The sequence below is a fragment of the Sapajus apella genome, unplaced genomic scaffold (assembly GCF_009761245.1).
Source record: "Sapajus apella isolate SASKATOON/1434 unplaced genomic scaffold, GSC_monkey_1.0 scaffold80, whole genome shotgun sequence".
Lineage (NCBI taxonomy): Eukaryota > Metazoa > Chordata > Mammalia > Primates > Cebidae > Sapajus > Sapajus apella.
Window position 1 is genome coordinate 881659 of NW_022437020.1, and position 9217 is coordinate 890875.

Here is a 9217-nt window from a genome sequence, read left to right on the forward strand (position 1 = left end):
CAGCACCCAGGAGAAGCTATGGCCAGTATCAGTGGGCATCACCCAGCTCCCTTAGCGTGATCAGTACCGCTCCACGTTTGTTCAAGTTATCCTCAGTACTTCAGACGCTCTTGTTATCTGACTAGCTCTTCTTTCTCCTTTAGAACTCAGCCAAATACCAGTCTCAGGAAACTAGGTCTTCATTCTAAGCTCCAGAGTAGTCCCGTATGACAGAACAGAGTGCCACCATATGAGTTACTATATTTTATTGACAAGTTTTATTTGCACACTTACTTCCACATGGGACTTTCACCAAGATGGGCCCAATGCCAATGTTATTGGCTAATGGTTACTGAGCATTATCTTATATTAACTACCCTAAAATCTAAGTGTTGTTTTTATTCTCACTTTGCACATAAGGAAACCAAGGTTAAGTTGCTTGCTGGAGGTCACGAGGTTAAGAAGGAGCAGAAGGAAGTTTCAAATCTAATCTGTCAGACCACAATGCCCATGCACTAAGCCATTAGGCTAGGCTGCCTAGTTCATTTCCCTGCTCCCTCTCTCCCTCAGTCCTCTGTCCTCTTCCTCACCCTCTTAGCAGGGGCCAGCACTACGATGGTGCATAATCAATGTTTGTCTAATACAACTGAGTTGGATCCCATTTTTTACGGATAAGAAAATTACATTTCTACTGCCTTCATCAGAACCAGGAAAATGAACAGGACTTCTTATATGTAGGGGTTTTAAATAGATTATTTCATGCTTTCCTAAGTGACAGAGTAATCATCATTCTCATCAATACATACAGGTGCAATACAAACTGCAGATTAAAAGGCTGTATACTTACGCATGTAATTTGATGTTGAAATGTAACCATCTTGTGCTTACATGCCTCTAGATTCAGCTATGAAACACATCAACCAGGCTAAGGTGCATTATGAAAAATTAGGGAAAGAACATTAACTACACTTGCAAAATGTACAGTAGTTTATAAGGTGGCTCTCAACTGTTGCTGAGTCAAGGCTGTTCACCTGCCATTCCTCACTGTCCCTTTAAATACCACCCTGTCACTTCGGTGGAAGGAGAATGATGTATATTTCTAATTATAACCAACCAGTCGCTTCCACACTCTGTTCGGTTCCCTGCAGGTTACACTATTTGCCAATATCTATTTAACTGTAGCAGTAACAGGAAAAACTCCCAAGTCTAATCAGCTAGAAATTCTTTGGCTGTCTTCCACTTTAGTGGAATCATATTTTTGCACTTGAGGTCATCTTTATATACGAGAGGAGAGCAAGGCTGGGAGAAAGCTGGTATTAAAAATAGAGCAAGGTTCCAGGCTCTCACTCTCTAGAGCTCATGGAAGATTCTGGCCTTTCATTATTAATGATTAGCGTGGACACCATTCCCCCACCTCAAGAGCACACTGAGAATCTTCAGGGCACCATAGCTTCACCTGGGCAGCTGCCAGGGTTGGCATCTATTTGAAGATTCTGCTGTCCTCCTGCCCATCATATCAAGGCACCATGCAGGGTGAGTCAAGGTGAGGAGTGTGTGTATCCACCCTCCTAGCCCTGCCTCCCACCTTGAAACCTTTGCCACCTCTCCCATTGCTGCCACCTTCCTCATTCCTGTGCCTAAGACTGCCTCAGCCCTGAATACTCCCACCTGCCCCAACATTCACCACTGAGGGATGGGGGTTACCAATCGGCTACATCACTAGATTAAATGCTGACAATATACTACCAATAAGAGAACACTTTCTAGTTAGAAAATTTGACTTTTCTTGATAATGCCCCTGCGTGTGACTCTAACACCAAAGTCTCTCTAGGGACAGAATTCTAGAATAGTTAAGAATGTATTTTTAGGCAGATGAAAGCTTTTTAAGAAAATCTTGGATTTGACTGCATCATAAATGGTGCAGGGATGAGCAAGCGAAGGGGAGGGGACCTTGGGCTGTGTACTTTCCATGCCAAGCCCTGTGCCAGAGTCTGAATTCAGAATGTCTCATTTCATTGCTACTCTCACCCTTTAGGTATATATGAAGATCCATATTATTGTAGTTGAGGAGACTGAGGCTCAAGGAGATCACATAGCTCTTCTGAGGTACATGCCAGAACTGAAACTTGAACCCTACTCAGGGGATCTCCAAAGTGTTGATTTTCTCTTGCCACTATGTGGGGACTGGGGGGGCAAGTGTTGCCCCAGGTCAAGTAAAAGTGCAGCTTCTGCACGTGGAGCCGGGACAAGAGCCACCCTTCTAGAGAAGGATGCATGCCAAGTTCCAGCTTCTCACTTTTTGGAGCTCATGGAAGATTCTAGGCTTTTCTTATTAATGTTTAGTACTGACACCAGCACGCTCACCTTGAGCTCACACTGAGGACCTTCACCATGAGCTTTCCAGCTTGAACACAGCTGCCCCAGGGTTGGCATGTGTCAGAAAGTGCCTCCAACAGCTATAAAAGAGTTGGCATCTGCCCAAATCCAATGCCTAGATGAGGGGCTGTGCCCAAGCAGAGGCAAGGGACTACCAAGGAAAGGCCAAGTGGCCAGAGATGCACCAGGTGCACTTGGAGAGATACAAAGAAGCAAGAGAAGGGTCCAGGGAGGGCCAGGGCAGGCCCACATGAACTGGTTCATTGCTGGAATTCCAACTATTTGGTAACGGGAGGACAGCACAGAGACCTTAGCAGATGACTCAGTCATCTGGAACAGAGCTTCAGGACTGAGGAGGGGTCTACCCTAAGCCTGGCCTGATGCTGGAGTTCTAAGCATGTATCCCAAGTCCTGGATAAGCCTGATCCCTGGGAAATGTCCCTGGTATCTTAGGTTGCCAGATTGAGAGAGCTGCAGAGTTGTGGAGAAGTGAGGACATTGACTCTGTCAAGTCCTGGGACAAAGCTTAGATGTGACCACATTTTACAGAAACCAACAAGATGACCAGTGCCCTCCACATTCGGTCAGTCAGCACATTACTCAGCCACCAAAGCCTTTTTTGGGCACCTGTGATTCTTTGATTCTGTTAAGAGTTGGTGCCACCTGACTCTGCAGTGTGTCACATTCTGCTTTGGGTATACAAAGAAAAAAGCCGGGTTCTGTGCTAGGTATCACAGGAGATGAGTCAGCCAGGCAGACTGAGATTCTCCCTCATGGAGTTTATAATCTAGTAGAGAAGGTAGGATGCAAATTAGAACAGTTATAGTATCAAGCTGAGCACCCCAGTGGAGGAGCAAAGAAGAGCTTTACATAACAGGAAAGAATGAGAACTTCCCATGCAGGGAGGAGAGAGGAGGGTGCCTGAATTGATTTCCTGAGACTTCCAAGAACATGGGAGCTTTGCCATAAAAATTATGAGGGACCAGGAGGCGTGGGCTGCAGGACAGAGCTTCAGGTCTGTGGTGACCCTCCTCTACATGACACGTGCCCCTTCTGTCCTCTCTGGCTGGTCCATTCCAATCCAGGAGCCAATGCTCCTTAGCATCCTTCATGTCTGTGTCAGACCTCAAAACGCCATCCCCCACTCCTCCTGATTTTCCAGTGAAATATGCTCTTCTCCTGGAGATTTCTGGCCACAATCCCCTCTACCATTAAGTGGTCCAAGATCAGATCTCTCTGTCTTGACATCACTGTTGAATCCCCCTTCCATTAAGCATGCAAGGCCAAGTGGCCAGAGTTGGCAGCCTTTCTTTACCACAGTGCACCTTGTGATATAGAGGAGCAATACTCCCGAAATAGGGGATGGAAAACCAACCTGTCCTTCTGATCATATTTGAAAAGTACCAGAGAACTTTGTGATCATCACGTAGGAAATTGTTGTTAAACAGAGTGATCATTTGGGACACCAGTAATCCCACCTTAGCTGTCTATTTTCTAAGTACGAATTCTGGAGAGGATTTTTCTTCTACCTTGTGAATCTATGGATTCTTGGATATGTATTTTCACAAGAATGTTTCCTGAAATTGTCTCTGTCTTTAAATTGTATGAGGTCCTTGAGAACAGATGTCATTTTTTTTTTAAACTCATCCTCCCATCTGTGCCACTCTGTGAGGCCTGAATGCTGACCTGGCATCCTGGGTGACACACAAGGGACTTAGTCTTTGTGGATGCTGTTGTCTGGCTGAATATAGGGATGTTTAATGCAAGTCAGCCCTTCTGTGAGGACAAACCTGCTCAGATCCATTCTGCAAGGCCCCCATGGTCTGCCTACTCCAGGTAGTAGAATTCTAAAGGCTAGGAAATTGCATCCTTTGGCTTAAGCTTTCTCTCCGGAATAGCATGAAGCAGCATAATGTGAAAGAAAATGAGTCCCAAATCAGGCAAGCTGAGCTCAAAGAACACCTTTGGTAATCACTAGCTGTGTAGGCAAAATAGTAATCTTAACCTTTTTTAAGGTTCTGTTTATCTTCATGAAATTAGCCTATTCCAGAAAGATGGGACTATGAAACAAGTCTGGATTGTAGTGTGTCCTTAGTAAATGATGGTTGTATACAACATTCCTTCTTCAAATTTCCAAATTTGAATGAAAATGATTATTTTTTTAATTTAATGAGAATTATAATATTTTAAAATTATTTTTAAGAACAGAATCTATGCTTTTAAAAAACTATTTTGAATGTACACAATTATATTTGCTAATAGGCTGACTGAAGCTCAGACATATCTCCATAAAATATATTTATGCACATATTATGTATCCAGACCCTATATACTATATCACTATATATCTCAGTATGGATGCATTCACCCCCCCACAAACACACACACACACACACACACACACACAAACACGCACACACACATCATCCCAAATTAATTGCAGGTGTAATGAGTATTTGGTTCCAGCATTGGTTCCCAGTTACTCCTCACTAACAGATTATCATTGCTAAACTGAATTAGCATTACTGTGTCTTCTATCATAAACACACCCGCTGGTAAGAGCTTCGCTAGAGCTCCTTAGTCACCAGTCCCTGAATTTAGCACTGGCTGAGCTGGGCCAGCAGCCCCAGCTCACCTGGTTGCCATGAGAAAGAAACAGAGCACAGTCCTTTGACAGAACTAACAAGGTCCTTGAGGGTTTGCTTCAGCTCTCAAACAAGAGAAAGAATGCCACACACAGCTTTGTGCCTCCATGGAGGTAAGAAACATCTGCCACACCTTGGGGATAACATCTACGCCCGGCTCTTCTGACGTCATTGGCTGTTAACTAGGTTATATCTCTAATGGAGTTTCATCATCATTATTCATGCACCTGTGCAGGACTGTGAGTTTTGTGCACGTGGAGTTTGTCTTATTCATCTCTGCCCCAGCTCCTGGCCTCTGTAGCTTTTGACACATATTTGATTAGTCAGATGAATGGATAAGGGATGGATGGGTGGGTGACATTGCTATTTGGGTACCTATATCAGCTTTGAACTAGAGTAACAAGGAAATTTTAAAAAATAATTATTTATTCTTAAAGATCATCAAGCATTATCTCCTCCACAGTGTTGAGTCTTTTGACAATGAACAGCAGGTGGTTATGTTGACCTGTACCACATCCTTGCATGTACCACATCCTTGCATGTACCACATCCTTGCATGTACCACATCAGGTTCAGCCTCAAGGTTATGCCTCATCCAGACACCCCTCTACACCATTACCACCCTGAGTCACTCTCCATTCTGTGTCTCTCTCATATTATTTTGGACTGTTGGAGACTAAAATGAACTGTGACATGGGTATCCCCAGAAGGCACTGGAAGGCTTGCCAATAAATATCATCAACATGCAATTACCCAAGGGGTTTAGCTACTTTGAAACCCTTCTCTGACGCTCTGAAACAGTGTCACACCAGCCAGTCCTTGAGAACATTGCTTGGCTATCTTCTCCTCTCTCCCCTCTGACGGTCATTATTGCTCACTTTCTTTCTTTCTCTCTCTCCTCTTCCAAACCTTCACTCCCAAGTGTCCCATTAGAAAGCTCACATCAGTCTCTAGAATGAGTTAATATGCTAGCTGGAAAATCCACTGGCTCAGGTGGATTTCCTCTTCAAGAAAGCATCAACCCTGATTAAATCATTGGACAGCTCAGTCCTTCCAAACAAAAGTGACTGTTCAACGTTCTACAGCTTTGATTAGGCTTTTCCTCAACACCCTCTGGTTTACCACAGTCATCAAAAAATTAAAGAAGGAGCCTCCAGCCTCTGAAGTGTATTCCTGGGGGAATCACCCCTTACTGGTATTTTCATTAGCCTCCTGCCAGGCCTTGAGGGATTTTCAGAAAACACCTTCCTCTGTGTCTGCAAAGGGCACTGGGGGTGGTCACGGGCAGCCCCTGCAGTCCCAGCAGTCTCCACAGCTATTAGTCCTGGCCACACAGGACACTTGCACTTCAGACAGAATCTGTGCTCAGGAAATATTCCTGTGCGCCCCAATCAGCTGCCAAGCCGTCAGGCGGTCCCGGTATGGAAAATGGAGCTGGTGTTTTTAGCTCTATTCTCTTGTTTCTGCTGACTTTCAGGAAGAAAAGGCAGGAGTGTTGACTTTGCACCATCATCTTCCCTAAGGCCTGAATGTTTGTGCTCCCCCACTTCCTTCCACCCCCTGAACTCATGTTGATACCTAATCCCCAATACAAAGTATTAAGAGGTGGCGGCTTTTGGGGGGTGATTAGGTTATGAGGATTCTTAATGCCCTTGTTAAAAGGCAGCATGGTGTATGTGTACCGCATTGAAGCCATTATCCTCAGCAAAGTAACACAGGAGCAGAAATGAAACACCACGTGTTCTCACTTCTCAGCGGGAGCTGGAGGATGAGAACGCGGGGAGGGAATCACATACACTGGGGCCTGCTGTGGGTTGGGGGGAGGGAGAGCGACAGGATAGCTAATGTATGCGGGGCTTGATACCTAGGTAATGGGCTGACAGGTGCAGCAAGTGGCATATGTTTACCTGTGCGACAAACCTGCACGTCCTGCACATGTACCTCGGAACTTAAACAAAAGGGCTCAAGGGACACAGCGAGAAGGTGCCATTTATGAACCAACATGTGGGCCCTCACCAGACACCAAATCTGCCAGCTCCTTGATCCTGGGGTTTCCAGCCTCTGGAACTGAGAGAAGTAATTGTGTGTTCTTTTTAAATTATGTGGTTTATGGTATTTTGTCATAGCCACCTGAATGGAAAAGGACAGTCACCAAAACAGATGTCTTCCTCTGAGTTTCGAAGTGACAGCAGGAAGGGTTGAACCCTGATATCTATTTCTCTAAAGACTGAGTGGGGCTCTGTTTCTGTGCTGTTATTCTGTCCTCCTATCCATATGAACATCTTTAGCAAATCTTTCTCTCCCCTGCTGTTCTTCAGTTGTCTTGCTGTGCAGACCCTGACAGCCTGGAGGTGGGTCCAGCCAACCGTGGGCCTGATTCCTGGGTAGACTTCACCCCAGCCCCGGTTTCCTCATTGGGTAGTTTAGACTTTGTGACCTGAAAGAATACAGGCTCAAGAGCTTTTCCTTTCTCTGCATTCAAAAACAGGCAATACCCAGGGGACTTAAAAATGTGAGCTGGGGAGTCAGATTGCCTGTGTCTGAGTCCTAGCTCTGCCTCTGCCACCTGTGAGCTTCACACAGGCCACAGCTTTTCTCAATCCAGCTGTCACCTAAGCTGTTCAGGCTGAACCGAGTTCATGTGGGTGAAAAGCTACCAGTGCAATGTGGGCCACCAAGGTGAGCAGCTGGGCCTGAAGCTGACTCACGCCGCTTCTTCCAAGGTCCTTTGCCAGGGGCAGATGAATTTTCCAGTCCCTAAAATGAATCTCCCCAATACCTCAAGAACCCATGGCTCCTCTGTGCCTGATAATTTTATAACTTGTTTCTCCTACCCCTGGGGAGAGAAAGGATGGAGGAGGAAATATGGTGTCTGGGTGGGTCATTGTCCCTCCACTTTCTAGTCTTTTCATTTAATGGGGGATCCTTTTCTTTGTAAGTCCTTGGTGACCTCACAGAGGGATGATGAAGAGGACTGTGGTGCCACAATGTATCAGACTTCTCTCTAGGGATGGTTTTGGAGAGAGATATTTCCAGGGCATTTTATCCCAAAGCCATCAGTGTAAAACAGAATATAAAGGTAATCCTGAAAATCCTAAAACTTTGGAGGCATTGTCAGACAGGAAGGAGTTTCTTAGACCCTAGAAAGAAATCACATGTTAGGAAAGGTACCAGACAAGACAGAAGACCTGGGTTTCAAGACAAGCCTCATCCATGAGAACTGCAGTCTTTGCCAAGGCAGAAAACTCTATGAGGCTTGGCTTTCCAAATTCTAAACCAGGAGTAACAGTTGGTTTTGTTTTTGTTTTTGTTTTTGTTTTTTTGCAAAGTTTGACGTGAAAATTTCATGGGGATTTTGTAAGGAAGACATTTGAAAATGATGATGTGGTATCAATATTATTATCGTAAATTATAAACCATGATGGTAGGAAGAAGGGGAGCCAAAAAGTTAGATTTGTTTGGTGCTTCTCAGAATTGTCTGAGAAAGAGATTCTTTCTAGATTAGTTATTTTAAAACTTTTTATTTCACTCTCAATGCAAAAACATATTTTACGTTGTGAACCCGGGGCCATATACCTATGTCTGCAGATATACATACAAAAAAAGTTTTTACGGGCTGGGCATGGTGGCTCACACCTGTAATTCCAGCACTTTGGGAGGCCGAGGTGGGTGGATCACGACGTCAAGTGATCGAGACCATCCTGGTCAACATGGTGAAACCCTGTCTCTACTAAAAATACAAAAAAAAAATTAGCTGGGCATGGTGGCACGTGCCTGTAATCCCAGCTACTCAGGAGGCTGAGGCAGGAGAATTGCCTGAACCCAGGAGGCGGAGGTTGCGGTGAGCCGAGACAGCACCATTGCACTCCAGCCTGAGCAACAAGAGCGAAACTGTCTCCAAAAAAAAAAAAAAAAAAAAAAGTTTTCATAAAATAATACTTATCCTGCAAAAAAAAATGGACTCTGATGTTTTCTATGCTTTTTTATTCCTCTTAAAATAAACTGCTGGTTTTAAGTCTTTAAACTGATTTTAAAACTCCTAACAGGTCACAACTATAGCTTGAAAACTGCTTGTCTAGATTAGGGGTTTGCAGACCCATATAAAGGACCAGAGAGTCCATCTCTTAGCCTTTGTAAGTCACAGGGTCTCTGTTGTAGAAGGAAGCTGTATTCAATGCATGTATGGAGGGGCATGGCTGTGTTGCGATAAAATTTCA

At 44.6% G+C, this 9217-nt stretch overlaps 1 long non-coding RNA gene across 1 annotated transcript; it reads right to left on the reverse strand.

The window, feature by feature from the left end:
• Nucleotides 1-7094: 7094 nt before the first annotated feature.
• On the reverse strand, nt 7095-8248 carry LOC116533226. The gene is made up of 2 exons (XR_004261156.1): nt 7835-8248; nt 7095-7437 (listed from the first exon to the last, which is right to left on the reverse strand). It is a non-coding gene; the product is annotated as an uncharacterized LOC116533226 (long non-coding RNA).
• Nucleotides 8249-9217: the final 969 nt, after the last annotated feature.